At 42.2% G+C, this 23,627-nt stretch overlaps 1 long non-coding RNA gene across 2 annotated transcripts in view; it reads left to right on the top strand.

Annotated features, from left to right (window-relative positions):
- The window catches only part of LOC120358992, a 107,198-nt gene that overhangs the window by 33,188 nt on the left and 50,383 nt on the right, over positions 1 to 23,627 (top strand). Inside the window, exon 2 of one of the 2 annotated variants that reach the window (XR_005575895.1) lies at positions 2,369 to 2,520. This is a non-coding gene — a long non-coding RNA (uncharacterized LOC120358992). Of the gene's footprint in view, positions 1 to 1,829; positions 2,521 to 23,627 lie in introns of those variants that run through there. The other variant, XR_005575894.1, reaches the window with a different exon arrangement.

Raw genomic sequence — 23,627 nt, 5'->3', positions numbered from 1 at the left:
TCCTAATTTGGATAAATGAGTCGTTGCGCGTTTTGCGCTTTGTTCCTACAATACAGCATACGTAATGTATTACTATAATTGTATGGAGTAAAATTTTCCTCCGAGAGAATGTTTGGAAATGTAGCTTGAGATAACAACTTCAATTTTAGCATCTTGTTCAACTAAATTGATATATATTCTTGTTTCATCGATCAAATTGAAAGTACGCGTTCTCATGAATTAGAATTCAATTAATAATATCAAAATGTTCTCAAATGGATTTAATTTCAAAACTCATGACATTGGATATGTCATGTTGCCGTATATTCGACCCAATTTTGGTTATTTATAATTATTATTTCGTAAAAATAAATACGTAACAAATTTTTTATCGAAACGCCAAATATTAAGGAATACAACGGCAACAAGTGAATGTACATATCTTTATCCGTAAAAAAAAGGAAACAAAAATTTTGAAAAATCATTGGCTTATATTTGTTGTAAATATCAAGGTAAAAAGGCTTCTTGAATAGTGTTCCAAAAATTAAAAATTTTGACACGATAATAAATGTGCGTTTCAATGAATAATAAATATTTTAATCAAGATCGATAAACGAGCATTGTTATAAGGTTGGTTACTTCAAATATAATTTATTCCACAAAGTGATTTAAGTAACAGACATGTGACTCTTCGGCTTACTTAGAAGCCTCTCTGTACAAGAACATCCGTAAGACGTTACGATACGTTAAGTATAAACTATAAACTAAGCCCATTAACTTAGACCAACGCAATCCGTAAGTATAAACTATAAACTTAAGCCCGTACTTATAAATAAACTTAGGCCAACGCATAAAGCAAAAGTATAACTACGTAATGTCTTATGAATACTCTTGTGCGGAAGTCTTTAAACATATAAAAAAGAAATGCGAGGAAAATATATAATTAATAAAGATATAAATATATTTAGATTTCATCTGTACACACCGTTACAAATAAACAGCAGAATTTATTGTAATGTAATGTAACGGAAGCAAATTTCAAGAGAGTAGGTACATTAAAAACATTTAATGTTGTCAAAAGTGCACTAAATTTCATGTACATGCTTTTTGGTTATAAATACGTTAAATTTAATGTACTTTAAATTTAATGTTTAAATTTAAAATACATTGAATTTTATTACATTTTTAATAATGTACAATTGATCAAAAGATTTAATGTGATCTTCACAATTGAGTATCCCTCACTATTAAAAATAACCGAAAACATGCAAAAAATACGCAAGAAAAAACTTTGAATTAAAAAAAAATATAATCGAATGTGTTTAGAAAATACTGTTATCTAAAAAGATTAATATTAAAAAAATATTAGAATGGATTAGAAAGAAAATATTAGAATGGATTAGAAAGAAAATATTAGAATGGATTAGAAAGAAAATATTAGAATGGATTCTTTAATTAAAAAATGCATTTTTCATTTACAAAAACGATATTTTTAATAAAAAAATATCATAAATGATATTATTAATATTTTATTATTTGTTTTATTAATATTTATACATTTTTAACACAGCATACAAAAAGAACGATTTTTTGAAGTATATAAAAGTTTAGCTAGATAAAATCTAAAAATAATTTTGTTGGACCATCAAAATAATTATGAAGAAAGTTTAAGCACGATGAGCAGTGCTGCAAAAAATTTTGATATTCTAGCAACCAGCTTGAGTATTCTACATAATTACTTTAATGATCCACAAAATTATTTTTAGACTTATATCCAGCTAAATTTTTAAATACTTTAGCAAAATTATTATTTTGCAGTTGTATTTTTTCTTCTTTCATACCGGATGCTAAATTTGTACTAAAAAATTTATCTACTTATTTTATTTTCTCTTATATGTGTCTGTGTATTATACATACATGTTATTCAAAAGCACTTTGAGCAGAAAACAAAAACTTTGTAGTAATTGACAATCCCATAAAATAAAAAAAATTACACAAATGACACACTTAGGTATAATATCCTCAGTACGAACTTTCGATTGTTACTATTTAAAGATTATTTGTTAATGTGTCCTTTTCTAAAAGAAAAGGATATCTTAACGTGTTCAAATCTATCTAGCTTAGTCAACCTTTAAAATTATAGAAATATCAATCTTTGACAAAAAGTTTTGAATATGTTAAACTTAGTGTATCGTTTTTTAAGATTTATTTAGATGATAATGAAGCTCGTCTATTGTAAGCTACCAAAGTAAAGAGTAAAAGTGATTTTATTTATCAAAATTAATTTGAAATAGATGGAACTATATATTAGACATGTATTTATTTTGTAATGCATGAAGTAACGATGGGACCGACTATATATAAGTCTTCGTGTTCATTGGGGTTGCAGGTTTCGGTGCACGCAAGGCCGCCGCACGCCGTGCTATTATTATCATTGACGCGACGAGATTCGAGCCTACAGGTTGCGACGCAGTGACGCGAAACCGCTCCGTGTCACCTCATTCATCTATTCTATTGGAACGCAATCGCAGCAAATAACAGGTATCTCATCATTTCTTATTATAATAAATTATTACAGAAACAAATAATTTCCGTAATTGATAAGCGTCGTACGAATGTATTGTATCGTGAGAAAGTTACGCTGTATCTCAAGACTTCATCTGAGTTTCTCAATCGAATTGTGTTTGCAAATATTACGATATATATAACGATAAATATTAAATTTATTGATTTATTAAATCATGTCTTAAGATAGATTCTTGAGCACGTGATTATAAATATGAATCTTAATCTATGAACGATAAAATTCTCACACTTGAGATATTTCTTAATAGCGTTACGTGATCGATTGCATCACGTCGGAATCTCGGTTATTCTCAGTTTCCGCGAGACGAATTCGATATTAATCAATAAAATATTCGATTCAAAGGGAAGCCACCATCACGGCCACGAATAAAAATTTGTCCTGATATAAAGTCAGCTCGATTAAAAATTTAGTTGCAGGAAATGTAAACTTTTATTTTTGCAAAAAAAAATTGTAATTCCCGCAACAAATCTCACCGGTCGTTTCAAATATATTTCGCTTACGGCTACGCAAATGTTTATCCATCGAATCTAATTTTTCTAATAAGAATGCGATCGGGCAAAAGATTCCTTTTATTACATATTTTCTTCTACTGCTAATCGCTTTTTTGGTTGTTGATATAACAATATCTATGGAAAGAGCTTGAAAAAACTTGCCTTTCTTACTATGTATATATCTATCATTTTATCTATCATTTGACATTTCGTAAGTATTTCATATGCAGCAGTCACGTGGCGATAGAAAATTAGAACTCCTACCGTCGTTAAATTTAAATATGTTACTGATAATCGAGTTAATATATAAATATATATACATTAAAATACTTTGGATATATTTATATACTGCAACCAATACATTTATATCACATGAAATAAAATTTTGATTTTCAACCCATATTCAGTTTTTATTTTTTATTACGATGACATTCGTTGTATTATAATTTACGAAAAAAACCAGATTCTACTATCTATTGTCATTTCGCGTTTTTGCTACTGCTTATCGTTGTCTTTTTCAAACACTGTCATATATTCGTCTCATAATGTAAGAATAAGAGTATCTAGTGCATTCTAGGGAGGGGGGGGGGAAGGTGAAACCACACTGCGGTTCGTTCCAAACGACTCTTTGCAGCCTGCCGACCGCTTCATTATCCCTAAAACTACGGAAAGGCGTACATATGATCGTTTCATTCGCATACAAAGTGAGTCTCCGCGTTCTTATGGTTATTTATCGAGCCGTCGACCCGCGGAAAACCCAGGCAGGGGCGTCCGCCGACAAAGGAAAAAAAAAGCGTTGCGTATGTGTGGCGCGGGTCGCCGCCATTTCTGATTGAATCCAGGCTTGGAGCTTATATTTTGTCATCCATTGGCGCCGTCGGCGGCATGAGTGCAGCTAAAAGAGTCGAAACGGCGACGGGGGGTGCCGTAAGGGGTGCAGAAGGGAGTCGTTCGGGGAGTGAGCGCGCTTCGAATCGAGTGGGGACTGTTTGCCAACGCGAATTTTAAAATCACGAATTTTTAAAAAGCACCCCGCGGCCAGATTCTCTCCGCTAACGCGGTTACGTAGTCTCGATGTTAGTATACGTATATATAGATAGATATGTGTGAATGTTTGTATATATGTATACATAAGTGTATTTGAGTGATATATATATAATACATATATATGTGTGTGTATGTGTATGTATGCATGTATGCATGTATTATATATATTTTATATTTATATATATAAAATTATACATATATGTACGCACACATACATATACATCGTTGCCGCACTATACGCATTTATCCTGCATATCTGTAAATGCATTGAGCTACACCGGTTCCTCTACCAAAAAATTTGATCATTTTTCACCTTTCTTCTTTCATATCCTATCGAAATACCGCTGGAATCCTTTCATATATTTCCTTTCTCGTTTGCCGCTTTCCTTCCTCGTCCCGTTGCTATAAATGACGATCTCTTAATTTCTTTCTGATTACTTGTGTATTTTGGAAGCAATCCCCCTTTTTTCAAATACATGTACATACAATGTACACAATATAATATTAAGAAAATATTTTACGAAATTGTATAACTAAAATCTCTCAGTGACATAATATTTGTTATTACTTATTTGCCATCTGACCAATTAAAGTGCCAAGAATGTATCGTGACAAACATTTTATAAAAATGTAAATATTTTCTAAGAAAAGATTTTTCTCTGCAGTAAAACAGATATTGTGTATCGTATATGACTCCTTTAATATGAAAAAAATATTGATTTCTATAAATTGTATTTAATATATACATATATATAGAGGGATAGAGAGAGCGAGCGGGGAGAGAAGAGGGAGAGAGAGAGAGAGAGAGAGAGAGAGAGTTTATCACAGCGATATGATTAGTTATTTTATATTATACATTTTCACACAAAGAATAGAGTGTTCTACATTCGCAAAAATAATTACTGTTTACTGAGTAATTAACGTATACGCGAATACCAGTGGGGAGGGATACGCCGGGGGGAGGAGAGACCGCGTGAATATTTAGCAACAGGCGCTTCGGCGAAATACGCTTCGCGTATTCGCGGAGGTTCCACTTTATTCGCGAGACAGCTCTATTTTTTATTCGCAAATAAATGTGTCCCCCTAAAAATAATATTTAACGTTCACGTAATGTGGAGCCCGCGGGACGGATGCGAGGAAGGTATATTTTGACAGCGTTGTACCGACGCAATGTTTTTCTTCCCTTCGAGCAACATGGACGCGCGTTGAACTTTGTATTCCGCGCGAGGAGAAAATGATTAAAAACCTCACGGACTATTTATGTTTCGTGCCATCATCCAATTTCGGAATTCGAAGGTAACTGCGTAACACTGCGAATCTGCCGTCGTTTTAACCAATAAGAAGATTGTGAGCATCGACAGGTTAACGAGTTTCGTTTGGAATTCGTATTTACTTTCGAAGTATAATCTTCCGAACTATATGAAGAATATTGAAAATAAATAGAAAGTGAGAAGAGATTTACTAGCAGCCCGTGGATAACCCGTATTTTTTCTATTTATTATTCTATGTAAAGAAGAATGTTGGTGTTAAATAACTTAATTCAGAAATCACAGAACATGTAATGAAGCGGGACCGCAATGTTTCTAAAACCATGGCTTTTGCACACAAAAAATTATCACACGACTCAAGAATGTATTTTAGTTTAGAAGAAGTGGCCTAATTTTGGAAATTTTTTTTTTAGAGAAAACTGCTCTATTCTTCTACGTTTTTACACATTTGCACATATTTAGTAAATATCTTCAAATTTTAGTATAATTAAATGTTATAAATTTTTATGTTACATAAATTTAAAAACAAATACATTTTTTGAATTAGCTAACATCATTTCTCAATAATTATTAAAGTTATCAATTTCAACTTCTGCGTAAAAAGAAAACATGTGTCTGTTTATCACACGAACTAGACTAAATGAAAAATATCGAAATTTATTAAAACGACGCGGTTTTCAAAAACAAATATCGATTTTTTTTAACAAAATTGATAAAATTTAACACATATAAAAAATAATTTACAGAAATCACAATAATTCTAGTTCGATAAAGAGACATGTGTTTTACACATATGTAAAAGTCGATAACTTTATATTTTCTGAGAAATTATATTAGCTGCCTTATAAAATGTGTTTATTTTTTAATAAACGCAAACATAAAGATTAAAAAGTATTTAATAAGTATACCAAAATTTATAGATATTTACTTAAAAAAGTAGATATAAACACGTAAAAAAATATGTGCAACAATTTTCTTTAAAAAACAAGTTTCTAAAAATGGGCAAACTTTTTTGCGTTCTAGACTAGAATAAATTATTTATTAACTATTGCCGGTCCAAGATGGGACCAATTTGACCCTGTAAATTTTAAATGCAAAAAAACGTAAAAATTACATTACCTGGACAAATTAACCCCATCTTGGTCCGACGACGGTTAATAAGATGTTAGCAGTTAGAAAAAATATTAAAATAAAAATCATACCAGATAAAATTGAGGAAAATTAATAACTACATTTAATTCAATAACCATTGAATCGAAATATTATGATACATACTTAAACTGTGCGCAAGAAAACTAGTAGTGGGTGAGTGGTTGGAAAGTTTGGCTGACCACTTCGCATCTTCCTCCCCCCTATATACGTATCGATTCTCGAGGTCAGGCACATGCATAATCTTACCACTACGTACATAATTTTATATGCATGTGTACTAGTACACGCGCGTTTCGTAAAGGGCCCCGCGTACAAGGAAGGGATAGAGAGTGGGCTCCATGTACATGCATATATTCCTGCATAAATATATTAGGCCGACGAATACGTTTCGACCGATGGGATCCAAGAGGGACAGAGACCGAGGCAGAAATGGATAGGCTGCCGCGAAGAGGAGCGAAGAGATCGCCGCATATGAAAATATCTATGAAGGCACTTTGAATTTTATATCCTGCCGAGGCGGTCAACATTTAAATGAGCCGATCGATCGACATTACCTTGGGATATGACGCAAAGAGGCGCGTGGCGGGTGTCGAAGGAGGGCGGCAGTCCTAGAAAGGGTCGCGGGAAACGACACATTCTCAAATTTGCAAGAATTCTTCCCGAAGGAACCGACCGAGTCTTTCTCGACGAATCGAACGGTTCACCCTCTTATTAGAAATGACAAACGAAATATTCGGGTTCCGTTGCGAGAGACGACAGATTGAAGCCAATTCTTCCGCGTAATGGAAAATTTTATTTTGACTTTCCAGCATTATAAATCGCAATTAGCTTTTAACTGTGGCACGAATAAAATATATATTCAAAATAAATAACATTCACTTATTACATATGAAAGAAAATGTTTTGAAAATATATCCACGATGTTTGGAATGCATGTATAATGCATGTTGACAAACTGCGCTAAGAGTGAGTTATGAATTTTATTAGTAAAGCTGTACATGCAGCTCGGCAGATAAATGAAAAGTGTTAAGTCTATGCTTCGAGAGAATTTAGCTTTTATGCAGATATTCGCCGGTATTGTAAATACGTTCTCGTCGGTGAGAAAAGGTGGCGAGACCTTCTGGCCTCTACATACCGTAAGAGCGTATAAAGTGGGCAGCTTCCGAGTTTCCAATAATCTGGCCTGGAAACGCGATTTATACGAAACGGTAAACTTAATAACGCAATTTCGCGAGGGTGCGCGACCCGCTGACGGAGCCGGTCGAACAATTTAAATAAACAAATTATAAATATTCGTTCGCGCGAAACCACCTCAGCATGAATAATCATTACGTCGTAGATGGGAAGCAAGGCACTGCCGATTCGATTGATTAAATTTTTAATAATTCATTTGCATTCGAGCGGCATACCTCCGCCTCCGCCGCGTTTTCTCAGTATCCCTCTCACACTTTCGCTCTTCGTCTCTCCCTCGCCTTCCGTCCCACCCTCTCTTGCCCACTGTCGTTCTCTTTCTCTCTCTCTCTCTCTGTCTCTCTCATCAGAGCCGACCCCTTTAATATATTTTTAAATTACATTTTTAATGGACACAACAAATGAATTATCGATTGTTTTGCCTTTCGGTACAGTCGGCTAATAGGGTTATTATTAATGCGCTGCTCCAGTTCTCGCGCACTCGTACAAATGCATTATACAAAGTATCGCGGAAAGATTCGCGGAAATAAGCGCAAAATGTAATTTGCGTTATACAAAATTATACATCGTCCGATCTCGTAATTTACAATTTGCACGTCGCGTTATTTTTGTCACGTTAAACAGCGCAAATCAGCGCGACTCAATTATTTATTTATCCTTTCGTACAGGAGTGTATTGCCGCTTCCTCTCGTTTACAGATTGTTTACTCGACTGCATGGAGTATTACACCGATACGTTCGCCGCGGTAAAATACGGGACAGAGTGTGCGAAACGGCATTAATCCGCGGCATCCAGCGCCGAGGCGCAAACGCAAGGGAAAGTCGCATGCTCGGGAGACGTTCACCGAGCCGAAACGGAGTCGTTCGTGATATATAAACGCGGATCGGGACATCGGGGTCGGAATCCGAATCTCATAACTTCCGGTCCGTCGGTGGTCGACTCAATATTCAAGATGACCGGCGGACGGGACGGCGGATGTGACGTCACGCTTCGTCGCCGCCTCAAGCCATATTAGATCGAGGAGTTTCATATTGCTCCGCAGCGCTCCGTGATCTCGTGCGCCGGGAGTTTATCTATGGTTCAGTTCGCCTCGTAATAATGTCCATTGGGGTTCAGAAGCGCCGTACGTCGTCGTACTTGCGCTCTTCCGCGTCGGAAACGTCGCGTTAACGAAGTCAATTGTGAAGAAGTTGCTTGCGCCGCGGTGCCATGCTGACTTTCGTCCTCGCTCGCTCGTGTTCCAAACCGTCCCACCGTCGTCGTCGTCGTCGTCGTCGTTCACCGGCATCGTTCACCGACGAGTTATCATTATGATGACCACCGAACCATTGTCGGTGAGAATTCAATTAACGCTTTAAACTCGGTGATTGTATCGAGGCATTTAAATCACCAACAAAATATCGATGATATCAGAGAACTATATTTATATACGTATGTATATCATAAGAGACTGAATATCTCAAGTTATCTATATTCAATATTTTTCTTTCTCGATAATTTTAAATTAATAGTTTCTTATAAAATTTCTTATTGTATTTTAACGAAAAAATAGAGTAAAAAATTTTAAAAATATCTTCAATTGATAAAAATATAAATTTCATAAATGATCGATTTTTCTGGAAAAAATCGAATTTTTGCGTGTTCCATAAACTTCGGGATCCTTGAATCTCGATACAAAAAGCCGAATCAAGTGCTTGGGTACAAACGCGCGATATCAAGCGCGTTATCGTCGTAAAGTGTCGCGAATCGGAACTCAGGTAACACAAACCCCCGCGGGTAACTCGACAGATCGGGGAATTCCCATTTTTCGTTTGTTTCATTGTGCGTCATCTCATGGTGCTGCCGCGGCGGTCACGGCGGCGGTGGTGACGGCGGCGGCGGCGGCGGCGGCGATGGCGGTGGCGGCGACGGCAGCGGCGGCGGCGGCGGCGGCGGCGGCGGCGGCGGCGGGCATCGGCAGTGGTTTTAAATTCCTTTTGAGTTCAAACGCGCGCGCGCGGGTGTCGCGGGGCCGCTATGCGCGGCGCGATGCAGAAGAGGGTTGCAGCGAGAAAATCGGGAGGGAAGAGCCTGCCTGTGTGGACCGCGGGGGCTGACGCGCGGCGGCGGAGGGTGCTGTGCTAGGGGGTGGACTAGCGCGAGTGCGCACTCAAAAAAAAAATCATTTGCACGGTAATTCGAAGCCTGGATTTCAGTCGATAAAAGGATGCACACACGCCGCGGCGCATACAGAGGGAAGAAACAAATGAACAAATTCGCGTTTCAGAATAATGCCCGGCAATCCCATCTACCCGCCTCTCTCGCCGCGCGGCCTCCTCTCTCCTGCCTCTCTTGCCCGCTACCCCCCTCGTCTCACCCCTATTCCGCGGGCCAGCCTGCACCCCTCGCCCTCCCCCCTATCCCTCTCTTCGTCGCCTCCTCCGCCGCCTTCCTCCGCCTCGTCATCCCCCTCCCGCCGTCGATGCGCCGTGGCACCCGCTCTCTCTCTCCTCCTGCACCGCCACCCGCGCAACCCCACAACCCTACTTTTTTCATTCCGTCCTATCAATTGATCAGGTTTTAAATTTCCGCGTCCATCCGAGCCGCGCCTCCACCTCCTCCTCTTCCGCGTCCTCCACCTCGTCCTCCTGCTCCTCCTGCTGCTGCTGGCTGCTTCTCCGCGCCACCCCGTACGTCCTCTTTCGGTTCTCGTCCATCCATCCCCGTACCCTCGCCCTACACACCACGGTGTACGCCGGTGCCACCCGTTCGGTCCTCACCCGCCTGTCCCTCCTCTCTGTTTAATTAAAAGGACACATTAAATTATTTTTTCAATTGAACCCCCCATTGTTACTCGCAGACTGCTGATTCTATCCAATCGTCCGGCTTCTCGCTCGCACTCGCGCCAGTCGTCTCACTTGTACTCACGCTCGACCGTCCACCCCCTCGGCCCCCTCGTCCCCCTCCTGCCCGCCCTACGTCGCGCCCTCCCGCGCTTGCAGTCCCTGCTTTTTTTCGCGTTAGAAGCTTTGTCAGAATACGCGTGCGCGATAGTATAGGTACACGCTCGCGTACGTGTGTTTACGCGTGCCCGTATATTTCGGCGTGACGCGTGTACGCCGCGCGCGCTCGCGCTCGCGCTCGCGCTCGCGCGCCCCCGCGCGCAGGCACTCGCGCGTGCGGCACATGTACGTGTATACGTGCTTCTTTTGTTCCTATTTGCGCGAGACCGGGCGAGCGAGCGAGCAAGCGAGCGAGCGAACGCTCTCGCGCGCGCTTTCCTATTAATTGGGAAATACCGAAATGCGCGGAATATCGAGCACCTTGATGGCACGGCTAGCATGCCCCTCCCGCATCGAGGGGGTTCCACGGGGGCAGGGGGACAGGGAGAAATAGGAGGAGTGGGGCACGTGTGGGTGGGTGTGGGTGTGGGTGTGGCGACGATTTTTTCGACGACAGGCCTCTGCCGTCCGACCGTCCTCGTTAAACGAATTCGACGGCTTTCGCGAGATTGGGGATGCGAGCGGAGGCTCGCGAGATTTTTGGTCAACTCGGGCTTTCCACCCTCGCGAGGAAGACTTTGAAGAATCTCTCGCGTACCGTACCGTGTTTCTACGAGCGCACACCACGTAGAAACAAATCTTGAATGTTTTACCTGAATGCTCCACTTTCTCATCTTGCTCCAGTTTGTTATTTGTTTCATATATCTCTTGAAAGTAATGCTTTTAGCGAAACAAAATAATATAGTTAATTGCAAAGCTAATTTCGAAACTATTGTATATAAATGTACAGAGTTGTTTGCAGTCATATAAAATTGTTTAGCTGATAAATATAAAATAGATAAAAAATAATAATCTTCTCTGCGCAAATCACTACGGATAATGGCATCCAAATGATTATTTATCAACTCCCAAGTAACTTGGCGTTTAATTATCTGTGAAGTCGATAATTACAAATTGTAAATTAATTTCATATATCATTAGATATATCATATCCTCGGGGCATATCGAACTCAATAACGCCCGATTTCTGCGTCAGTGTTTAAATGTCATTGTCAATCCCTCCCATCGTGCTCTCCCCATCCACCCACTGCGTCGGTCCATGACGCCGGTAAAGTTCGAACGGCGCCAAGATCCGAAAATTGGCAATGGTTTGAAAGAGAGGTAGAGTTCGTTGGTAGTTCGATGTGCAAAGCGAGATAATTAAGAGCGGTCGAGCATTGTTTAGAAGTCCGCGTTTTAATCATCAGAGTCATAGGTCAGCGCCGGTAACGTTAAAGCGGTTTACGTCGCGTTTATCGAGAACATCGATACATCGGATGTTTAATAGGATTTTACGTAACGTGAAATGGATTCGAACAGCGTCGTCGGCCGCCTCGGTATCAGAGAAATCGCATTATAGTTCGTTATAATCAATGCATTCTTATCCATTTCCTATATTTCCGATCGACGCGTCCATTGTTCGTTTTGCCGAGCAGGGATAGGTATCAGCTATATGTGCCTGTTTATTTACTTTTACGTTATTACGCATCGCGAGAGCGCCCGCATAAACATGGGGACTACAGAATTATCAATTTTTAATTAATTCGAGTTACGTCGCTTCGGCATGCCTGTCGGTTTTGCGATAATCACTCATAATACCCGAGAACTTCGTTATTGTGTCACGTATAATTTTTTTGAAGTAATTTGGAATTGCATCATCTGTTCGTGATTCATGATTTGTCGCGACCGGATCTAGCGGCAATATACCTAAGAAGGTGATCGCGTTTCAAATCAAAATTACGGACACTCGTCGTAGCTGGACGTTCTCATCAAGATTCTCGTACTTGGCTGCTTAGCTATTGTCCAAGTCGAAACGGCGACTAGAGTAAAACGAGGCAACTCCTGAGTCTCCCTCTTTGTCCTTCCGGCAAAGGAGTCTGAAGCGGCGAGTCGGGGTCCGCTACATCGGTAATTCGGAAAAGCTAATTAAAACTTGACTCGAAGGTACGAAGACCGGCGCATCCCCACCTACCGACTCCGGTCGCCCTCGGTCACCGAGTCGACCGTTACGAGGGGCTAAGTGAGGTGAAAACCAACCCCAAAGAACAGAAGTCTCACCTCACCCTATCTCCTCTTACCAGTCCGATCCTATTCCGCTACTCTTTCCATGGCCAGTACATTGTCTTGGCGAACACAAACCATTTCTTCCCTATCCGTTCCCTCTTCTTCGTTCTTCGCTTCACTTAGTCACGGAAGTATATTCGCAAGTTTATTTATTAATACAAATTTTCGCTTCTTCAAAATTAAGTGATAAATTGAATCGTAAAATTCGTCAAGTCCGATTTAATATCGAAATAACACAAATTGAATTTGATATATACTTTTACATTTTTGAAAAGTAAATCCTATAACTCATAAAAGTAAATTAAAAAAGCAAACATGCCAATACGTTTAATATTTTTGTTTTCAAATATTTCGATTATTTCGTAAAATTTAAAAAGGTGTCACTCGAGATAACATTTGAGGCACTCGAATCTCGATTCGGTATCATCATTTAACGCAATTGAAATTTCACACCACCGCGGGACGTCCTAAAGATACCTAAAAAATCAACAGGCAGGTGCAAGGATAAGGGTGTGCAAACAGGATCATTTAGCCTTCAAGCCGCGGCTGCGTGCACCTGTCGCCCGTCGACTTTCTTTTTTCTCACCCCTGTGACGGGGAATCCGCGCGCGACGACAGACCAGCCATCGTATCTGTCGATCTGCGGTATCGGCGACGAGGGCGATTCATCAAAGTTTCCATCCCCACCCACCCGTCCCGTATGGCCCCGGCACGGCTAACGAAATATTACAACGCCGGACGGCCGAACGCACTCGTATGCCGGTGGTGTCTGGACCGAGACCGCGTGCGTGTTCCGTGAGAACGATGCGCGCCTGTGCACGATTGCGTGTAGATGTGTGTGGGTGTCTCCACCGCCTAAGCGGATACGCGGAAAACGAGCTCGTAGATGGATAAATACTAAAACGTCAGTAACTCACGATCAGCCCCGACCCTCTTCCACCTTCCGTCTCGTCCTCCTCCTCTACGCGCGCCCATCGCCGCGCTTTGTACGCGACGGTATAGGCGTTGCGCTCGTCCTGCAGGATGTACATCTAGATCAATACCATTGGAAATTATCCAAACAAATTATCGATAGAGCGAAAAAAAACCCAGAGGCCGCGCACCGACCGACCGACCAACCGAACGAACCGAACGAGGCGCTACATCACGCATACGGGGGTGGCGGAGAGGAAAAGAGGACGATAGAGGGAGAGAGAAAAAGTTCCGCGCCGCGCCGAGAGGCAAGAAAGAGAGAGACAAGAAGCGTATTAAAAAATAAAAAATTGCCGTACATTTTTCAGGCATTAACGTGTGCGTGGGTAGGTTGGGTCGGTCACTGGACACAGAGAGGGGTTTAGTGGGGTGGCGGGACGGCGGAAAGGGCCCTTAAGGGGGGTGGTTGAACGCGGGGGTGACTAGCCCCCGATCGCCGCGTACGCGAGAGGAGAGAGAGAGAGAGAGAGAGAGAGGATATCTACGTGCATGTCTCCTCCCGATTGGCCTGCCAAAGCTCCCCCGAAGCCAATTCACGGAGCGCGTGTTTAGTGCAATTTTTCAAAATTAACTAATGTTCGACAGCCATGCCCCGTCGACGACTTTTGGGACACGCGCTGTCCCTTCACCCTTCATCCTTTCGCCGCGTAACGTTAATCATTCTTAATTATCGCGAAATATCGAACGGCTCGTATTTTTCTTTATTTCCATCTCCAATCATTGCTTTGTACAGCCACAACCTAACAAAAATGTTGAGACTCGAGAAATATGTATCCGTCGAACTTTATAAGACGCCCGACTTGATTCGCTTAAAAAATATCAAATTTGAATATTTTTAATTTTTTTTTTTTTTAATAACGTGATATTGTCATAGGAATTTATATTTATATTGTTCGAACTTAAAATAATTTCGCGTAACAAAAGTTATTTTATCTGATGACATTGAAGAGAGTTAGAATCTTGTAGTCATTCGATCCAACAAAAGAATTGCATAGAAATTTTCTTAGCGTTACATAAGATCTTACGACTAGGATACATTCACGAAAGTAATCGGGTGCGTGGCAGAGTCGCCGGATGGAAAGACGGTCGGGGCAGAAATTCACATTGTTCCCGCCGAATGCCGTTCGCGGTCCCCGCTTTTCGTCGCGTTTGGCGCCCGGCGTAAAAATTACGTCGACTAGAGTTTATTTGTCCGGAAATGGCGGTGCCCCGGGGGTGGTGCTTGCACGGTTATAGGTGCGGGGCAGAAAAAAAGGGGACTGGCGGTAGGTGGAGGCAAGAGGGAGACGAAACGCGCGGGTGGGAGCGAGAGGAAGGCACGTACGTACCTACCTACCGGCGTGGTTGATGTATTGCGTATTATTTGTGTGTTGTGTTCGTTGCTGCATTGCGCGCTTTTTTCTGCTCCCACCGCCTATTATTTATTAGCACTAACGTGCAATTGTATTGATCTGCAATATACCACCCGCACCCGGCCCCACCCACGCCCCCGATGGATTTTTTTCCTCTTTTCGAGAATGTATCCGGACTTTACCGGGGGATGGAAGTTTGCTACGATTGGCCCGGCGTGATGGAACAACCGCTGATGCTACACTTTGTTGTGCCGGCATGTCACGTAATTTTATTTTGCCTTCTTGAATGCCGCGATTGAATCTTCCTCCGGGCTCTTTGTTTTTGCACGTTGCGACGGTATTGCACGGTAAAAATTTGGCGATACTTATTTTTTTGTGGTTCCGGCGCTTTCCTGCCGGTGAGAGAGAATGCCGAATACATTGTTGCTGCTTCGAGCCCCGCGGTTACGGGTTCGGCTGTAGCTTTGGTTTATGGATATTTCGAGTTAGATGATATCACACAGTTCTGGAAATCCGTGGACACGGCTTCCGTGCTCCCATCTCCGCTGCCGTTTATTTGTGTGATTTATGGAAATATAATATTATGTAAGAGCATTAGGCGCAGGGGTGTTCCCGCGAGATATATCTTTTATCGTAGTTTCTCAATGCAGAAGTGAACAAATATCGGATTTAATTAGGTATATGGTATCGTGTAGACAACGACACGAAAACACAAACATAGTCGTTTTGTCGCTATGACGTAAGCTGAGATAACCAATAACCAGATACACACGCTGCTCGCGATGTAATAGGGGGGAGGGTTCATCGTTCATTAATGATAGCGACAAAGTTATCGCTCTGCCGCTTTTAAACTGGTATCGGTCTTTTAAATATGCATTTCATGACTTTTCGCATCTCGCGCATCTTATATCGTTCGCGTGATCAGCGAACGCCGAGTGAAAGGGAGTATACCTCCTTGTTAATGCGATTCGCAGTAATGAAAGCCGCACGCATGTTCCTCGAAGTGCAAAAATATGCGAGCCCTCGCATATCCGCCAGCGTGCCGCTACGCCGTATCAAAGTAAATCTACTCGGTGAGCATCGCCGGCGGCTATTATATCGTCATCATAACGATATAACGCGAAATCAACAGGGTAACGATACACACACCGGGTCCCGCGTGGCGAAATACAATAGCCTCCGCGTGTGACCCCTCCCCCCTCGTGCCACGCCGCCCCCAACCCCCATTACCGAAGAACCCCCTCGGTCCCCCCCTTGCCATGCCGAAACGGCCGGCTGCTAGCCCGCGAAACTGACCGTGTGGCGGACCAGTCGCGTTGCGTTGCGTTGATGTAACTAAATGATTGGGTAAATGATTCCACAGCGTGCCGCGAGTAATTGAGTGGTGCTGGTGTGGGCGATGACTGCCAGAGAGCGTCGTCGCGGTCGTGTGAGTGTACGCACACGGCCGCGTGAATCCACCGGGTGTTCCCGAAATGTTGCGACCAAATGATTTCGCGCCCGTGCGGCGCAATGGACCCCCGTTTGCCGGAAATGATGATGAAGGGACACGCGGCGCCCGTACCGTACTTTGGTGACAAGGCCATTAAAATGGGGCGCGGAATCAGGTATAGGCACGAAAGGGCTCACGATGATGAAATGCAGTTTATTATTACAGGGATAACGCGTTTGTCTAAATATATGAACTGTAGTTAACCAGTGCCCGGTGACAGTGGCTACAACATCGAAGCATTACAGACGCCATACTACGATCATAAATATAAACAGCCTTAGTTCGCGCACCCCATCAACCGTTATTCGTTCTATCTAAAAAATGTACTTGAATCGTTGAACACTTTTTCGTCGAATCGATGTGACAGGAGCAAGATTTTCAGAGAAAGTAAAAAAAAAATGAAACATAAAATATAGACTTATCGTTTAGACATACGTGATGAAAAGCTTATTGAAGCTATCGCTGCGATCGTGGCGATTCCTTTTATTTAAGCATGAAGCTTCGTCTGTTAACGTTAGAAACTGTCATCGAAACAGTCTCTCCGAATAACTCGTATCCTCGTAAAAATTCGATACATTCCATGCCTGTAGCAGGTAACAATCCGGGAAGCGCATCTCCGAGACGAGACTCGCAGCCGACGCGCATCATCCCTCACGTAGCGAATGAATGGCCCGCAATGATCCGCGCGTACTTCATGACACACATTTCCAGGTCACCCAGTGGACACGGGCATACCGAGCGGATAGCGCCTCGCTGGTGCCGGCTCGCGCCGCATACGCGTGCGTCCGCGTGTACACGCGCGTGCACGCTGTATGGTTGCGCGGCACGCGCGCCCCACGGCAATGACGAGTCATCCACGCTAGAACACCTCGCCTCTGGTCCACATACACTCTCTCTCTCTCTCTCACCACCTCTGTCCCGCACGCGAGTTTCTCTCGCTTCCTCGCTGATTCTCCGCGCGTCGCGCGTCGCGCCCTCGCTCTCCGTCACTCCACCGCTGCATCCCGCGTGCCGGACCGCCGGACTCTGTCGGCCGTACGCGCGCGAGCATGTGAATGTGCACGTGCGTGCACGCGTCCCGCGGCCGTGTGCGTGCGAAACGTAGGCCGCGGTCGTGTCATGATTTCGCGTTTGTTTACGCGCGTTCTCTCTCTTTCGACCGGGATCATCTCTCCGTCATTCGCGCGCCTCTCATGAAAGTCCCGTACGCGTTCTCGCTCCCGCTCTCGCTCTCGCTCGCGCTGCGGTCGGGTGTTGGCAAATTTGCGTGGCCGCGGGGATATGTTTTCGTTTCCAATGATTTATGCCGGCAAATGGGTCGCGCGCGCGTGAAAGTGTCATGCCGGGCGTTATCGATGACAGCTATCGATGGGACGCTCGAGTGTGCTTCTCGGAAGGATGCGGCCTCCAGGGGAATTAGAATTTAGAGTAGCACTTTAAAAGCTCCAATTAGACAATCTAAATTAATTACGTGAGCTTATTAGATTATCATTGTACACGAAACATAGATGTGAAATTGACGAGATAAGAGGGTAGCGCTGAATGTAAGAATTGAGTCAACAAGAATGAATCGTGTGAAAGATGAAATAGTAAAATTCAAGTTTGAAGGACAATATAGCTATTAATTCACACCGTTTTTATAATCGTCTCTCTTAAATGATTGTGTTAATTACTCGCTATCCGGCTGTCGTATCGTGTGAATCAGAAATGAAGGAAAGAGATGTGCAATGAACATAGTTGAGCAACACAACCATCCATTAATAAGCTCTATTTTTGAGTAATCAATGCCAGTTGATTTTTCGACGACGTACTTTGCCCGTAGTTCCGCGGCGAGGGTTGATTATCACTGTTGGATACGTTTCAGCTACCCTAGCAAAGACAACCCGCTGAATGGATCGCGAAAAGCGTTTCAGGCAAGTGACAGTACCGACAAAAAATGAAATCGAGTTTCGCCTGACAGAAGTGGGGTTCGTAATTTAAAAAACAATGGACGCTAAGGCACAATGAGGCCAAATGAGATAGGGGATGATTCGTTGGAAAGAGAGCATGAGGTGCCAGAGGATGGGAGATGAAATCCTATACTGAACAAAAGTAGAAGGTGGGGACGTAGGTGGTCAGGGTAGTATTCTAGTGAAAAGTTCAAACAGTACCCGAGTCTGAACAGAGTGATCTTAAGAACAAGTTGATCTTAAGAATACGCTGATCTCACTAATATTGCTGGCTTCTAGAATATTTTATTGATAATAATTTATCTCAAGAAAGATTAATACAAGAGTAACGAATCTGTAAAAAAACCATTTCGTGATTGTCGACTATCAAACCGTAATAAAACTAATGCGGGTAATTTTGTAAAAGACGAAGATTAATTATGAGAACTGTTTACGCCAATATAGATTAACTTTCATCTCAGGTTTAACTTACTTTCTATCTTTTCTAATTTTAAGAATTAGAAAAAAAAGAAAGTAAGTTAAACTGAATCAATCTTCGTCAGCACCTGATAAAATGTTTCAGTAAACCAACTGCTGACATTAATAACTTGATTATTATTCAGTTAACTGGTAAAAACATCATCAGTTACTGATATAGTAATCAGTTTATTGAAATATTTCATTAATTCTTTTTTTTTCAATGGTACGAACGAGTCTTAGAGTTCTTAATAATTACACATATTAATAACATATATTGACACACAAGTAGCAATTATCAGTGCATTCGCAATTTTTTTAAGTACTTTGATTTTTTTAGCTTAGGGATGATTGAACTTTTTCAAGTGTAATTTCTCCTTCGCTCAAGATATCTGCATAGTCGAAGAAAAGATTCGTACTCATCACTAGCAGTTCTTATCGATTGTTGGTCTAATTGTGTTACTGTGAATGTCCGATTCACCCAACGGACCCCAACGATGGTCAGAGACGAACCGAAATACGGCTCCCATACCCTGACGGGCAAAAAGAGCGGTTCGCATATTTTTTAACGTCGACGTAACGTCCTGAAAATTAATGTAACTTTTATCCGTCAAACCAGGAGTCAGTCGTCATGCGGCAAATGTCGCGAGTGTTTCTAAAAAAAGAAAGATATGACAATTTCGCGCCATGGAAATAAACTTTCATTCGATTTGCACGCCAGATATAACACGTGAATGCGGGAATGACGATCTTTACCATTATTATCATAGAATTCAGCTTTGGAAAATATCTCGAGCGAAATGTTGCAACACGCGTTTATAAATGCGTAACGACATGGAATGTCGCGAAAGCGAAATCGCATAACGCATAATATGAAAAATTAGAGTGTCTCTCACATATAAAGCATAATTTAATTTCACTAAAGAATATCTTAACGCACCGTTGCTGTGTAATGTTAATTGCAACGAATTCAAGTGTATTCTTGAATAAGAAGATTAGATAAATTGCGTTAACAGGTCTCGCAAATCAAAGTTAAGGGTGCGTTATTCGCTTTATTTGTTAAAAAAATATGCACGTGACACGAACGACAGAAGCATGTAAGAAGAAAAAAACGTTTGGTTTGAAAGTTTTCATTCTTCGAAAGTGCATTTTTGAAACGATAACTTGTTAGCGAATTAATCCGACTTTCGCGTGGTTTGAAAACGCGTAGCTGCGAAGTATTAACTCGGTCGTAGTCATTTTTTCGCCTCTTGCGATTGTACCTGACCTATTACGCGCGACGAACTCGATAAAACCCGCCTATTTGTTCCTTTGTAGCCTGAAGGCAACTGGATACGCAGTTAAATAATAAAGCAGGCAGCAGTCGCTTCGCTAATTAACAATACCTTTACGTTGCTGCTAATTGCGCTTTACTTTGTTATATTACATTTTAAGTGCGCGCCACGTCGAGAATTACGCACTCGTCCGTGCGTTATTATAGTCATTTGCATAATGAATGAAGGCTTTCGTTAATTAGCGCCATAATCGTGCGATGCAAATGCGAGATTGGACGACTTACCGTCTGGAATATTAATATGCGTCGATCCAATATGGACGTCCTTGGAAAGGAGAAACGTTGCCATAAGTATCTGCATAATCGGTGCATATACAGTTTCGCTGTACCGATTACAAACACATACTTACTCGCCAAGTTTCTCTGTTGCATAATGGCCACAATAAATTTTTACTGCGGCGACCGAATGAGAAAGACTTGCTGTAAATTTTCTATTACGCACAAAGCCGATGTCGCGCGACGTTTGCTGATAACGAGAAAATTATTCCGGACAAATACGGAGGGAGAATCGGGTTGCCTCACGTAAAAGTTTGGAATGCGACAGCAGGTGGATCCTCAGGATCTCCTCGCGTCTCCTCGTTTTCAGCAGCAGCCGCCACTTTTGCCGCTCCGCGCGCGCATACAAACGTTTTCTTCCGGCGAGACGAAATGCGACATTCGCGCGTTCAGAGCTCGCCGGCCGGCCGACGCGCAACGAGCGACGGTCGGCACTATGCAAAATGGGCTTGTCGCAATAAAGGTGTGAAGGAAGCAAAACTTCCGTGAAAAATCGTACGTGAGGATAATGTATACCGGGCGCGCGCTATCGAGCCTCTGCGCCCGGCTGCTATCTTTAGGTCGGCGATGTTGCAGAGGGCCCTCTGTCCTCCGTCGCCCGTGCACAGGCCGTACCTCAAATGACTCACGCAAAAGTAAATTATACATTGAAAGGGTTTAATATAATGAAACGCTCCATATGCATGAGAGGCCGGCCTGCCGCTTTGCCGCACCACGACACCACGGTGCTTCGCGTTTCTCTGCGTGCCACTGACGTATCGTGAGTTCGATGAGCCCAGATCGAACGTTCCTACGAGCCGAATAATGGCGCTCGCACGCCGACGGGCTGAAAAAAAAAAGGAGAGTATAATTTAGTCGCCATAACCGAGGCTGTCGTTGCGTCGGCGATTGGCGTACGCGGACCTTTTTTTATCGCAAACGGCGCGCAAAGGCTTTTCGCCTCGATATACGGTTAATGCATTTTTGCAACATCCATGCGCGTTAATAGCGTCATTATGGCTGTTATTATTGGCTTTATTAAACTGACTGCAATATCGACTGACTTTTTTTGCAGCGCTAAAAAATCGTGGAGCGGCGTGTACTTTTAAAAATGCTTGTTATCAGCGACAATTAAAACTGACTTTTATCGTACCGTGACGATAACTGTCGCGGCGTCCAAATAGCGAATTATAGGGAGAATACATTATGGGGGTGAGGAAGGGGAGAGGAAAAACAAGACTTGCGCCGCTCCGCACCGTGCCGTTGGAATCATCCGTGTTCTCAGCTTTACGTGTCAGTCGTATCCCAGAATCCAAGCGGAACGGACGTCGAACGGACTTGAGGGTATTTACGGCAAGAAAGGGTGCGATCGGAAGAATGGGATGAGAAGGAAAGGGGTGAGAAAGCGGAATGCGGCGGATGGAGCGCCGTTGGCGGTTACGGACGGGACTATGGGACCGTGGTGCGGGTGGCTTAGTTGCAGGGGACGAGCGGAAAGCATCAAAAGCAATGTTTGGTGGCGCTATAATGAAATGAATTTATGCAGAGCCGTAATGCTTGAATATTTAGCAACCCTCTTCTGGTTCTGTTTCTGGCCGAGCCGTCACCCTAGCTGCTATACCGTATTTGAATTAAATTCGACCACTGGATGTCCATTACAAGAACGTCGTCGGTCAAACCCTATCGGGTTCAAGATACACTCTTGCGCGAAATATTTCTAAAACGGTGCTCGAACGCCAGCTTTAGCACGCGTCAAATTTTCTAGATTGTTGAAGAAATCGTCCTGGCCGTCGCGAAAATTCCAAGGAAGGGAATAGATTATATTTTGAGATCATGTTCCCCTATTTTAAGACGAATGTATTTTAGAAGAGGCCTGTTCGAGGATATCGATTAGATCCGAAAGTTTTGAATTATTGCCGGCCGAAAGTTCAAAGAATGCTCGCGTAATTTCGAAGCCGACAGGTTCTCCAATCCAGAAACTATGCCTAACGATTTTCCCGAACAATTTATGCACGGCGACTAGATTAGGCGAGAACGGTGAAAAGTATGATCTAATTTTGCGCGCAGCAATCACCTGTACGCTCATGCGATATGTAAATTATCGACATAATATAAATTTCAAATTGAAACAAGATTGAAATTTTAACAATATTCTGTTGTCGTGAAAGAAAACAACAGGAGTAAGATAATATCTCTGTATGAGGCCAACGTATTTCGTATAAGCGAAAACAGCAGTATCATAATTTAATTAACAATTTAATTTAATTTTGTTCCTTAATGTACAGATTAAAATTGTCACTACGCGAGAGCTATACGTTGAAAAAAATCCCTGCGATCTGTTTACTAAAGCTCTTTGCAAATTGGCTGAAGTATAATTTCGTATATTCGACCAATGTCGCTGCAAAATGTGAAAGTAATCATATATACGTTGAGGTTGATAATTGGCCTTTTTCAGCGATGAAAAATATAAACCGACGCAAATAACGAAACTTGAAAATTATTCAAAGATTTATCGCTCGCGCGTTGAAAGAGACACTCGTATCAGGTCCAAAATTGTTTTTCATGATCGAAGCTCCGATTCGCGATAATGCGAGTGAAAACGATTATTTCGAGCATATGAGGATAGGTATATCGGAGCGTTTTATCAAATACCTATATGATGCGCAAACCGCGCGTCATCATAAAACTAACCGATTGACTAACTAACTGCGCGTGTAAATACGCAATTAACGACGATTTTCGGATAATTTCGATTAAATTTACGATCGGAGTGATATCTGCGTCAGCTCTCCACACACCATGGCTAATAGGCCAAACATAATTGGCGTAATAAATAAGTCATTAACGAGAGCTTTTGTGGGATTATTTAATCAATGAAGGAGGGCTTTCCTTCCTATCGCTCGCGCGCATTTCCATATAATCGCCGCTTCCGTACGCCGCGGATCACGTGTATATTAATATTCTGGATGCACGCGAGATGCCCAAATATTTTAATCATGGCTAATTGGCGAGTAATAAT

Source organism: Solenopsis invicta, chromosome 11 (assembly GCF_016802725.1).
Source record: "Solenopsis invicta isolate M01_SB chromosome 11, UNIL_Sinv_3.0, whole genome shotgun sequence".
Classification (NCBI taxonomy): Eukaryota; Metazoa; Arthropoda; class Insecta; order Hymenoptera; family Formicidae; genus Solenopsis; species Solenopsis invicta.
The sequence above is the reverse complement of the archived record's forward strand: the minus strand, read 5'-3'. Positions and strand labels throughout refer to the sequence as shown.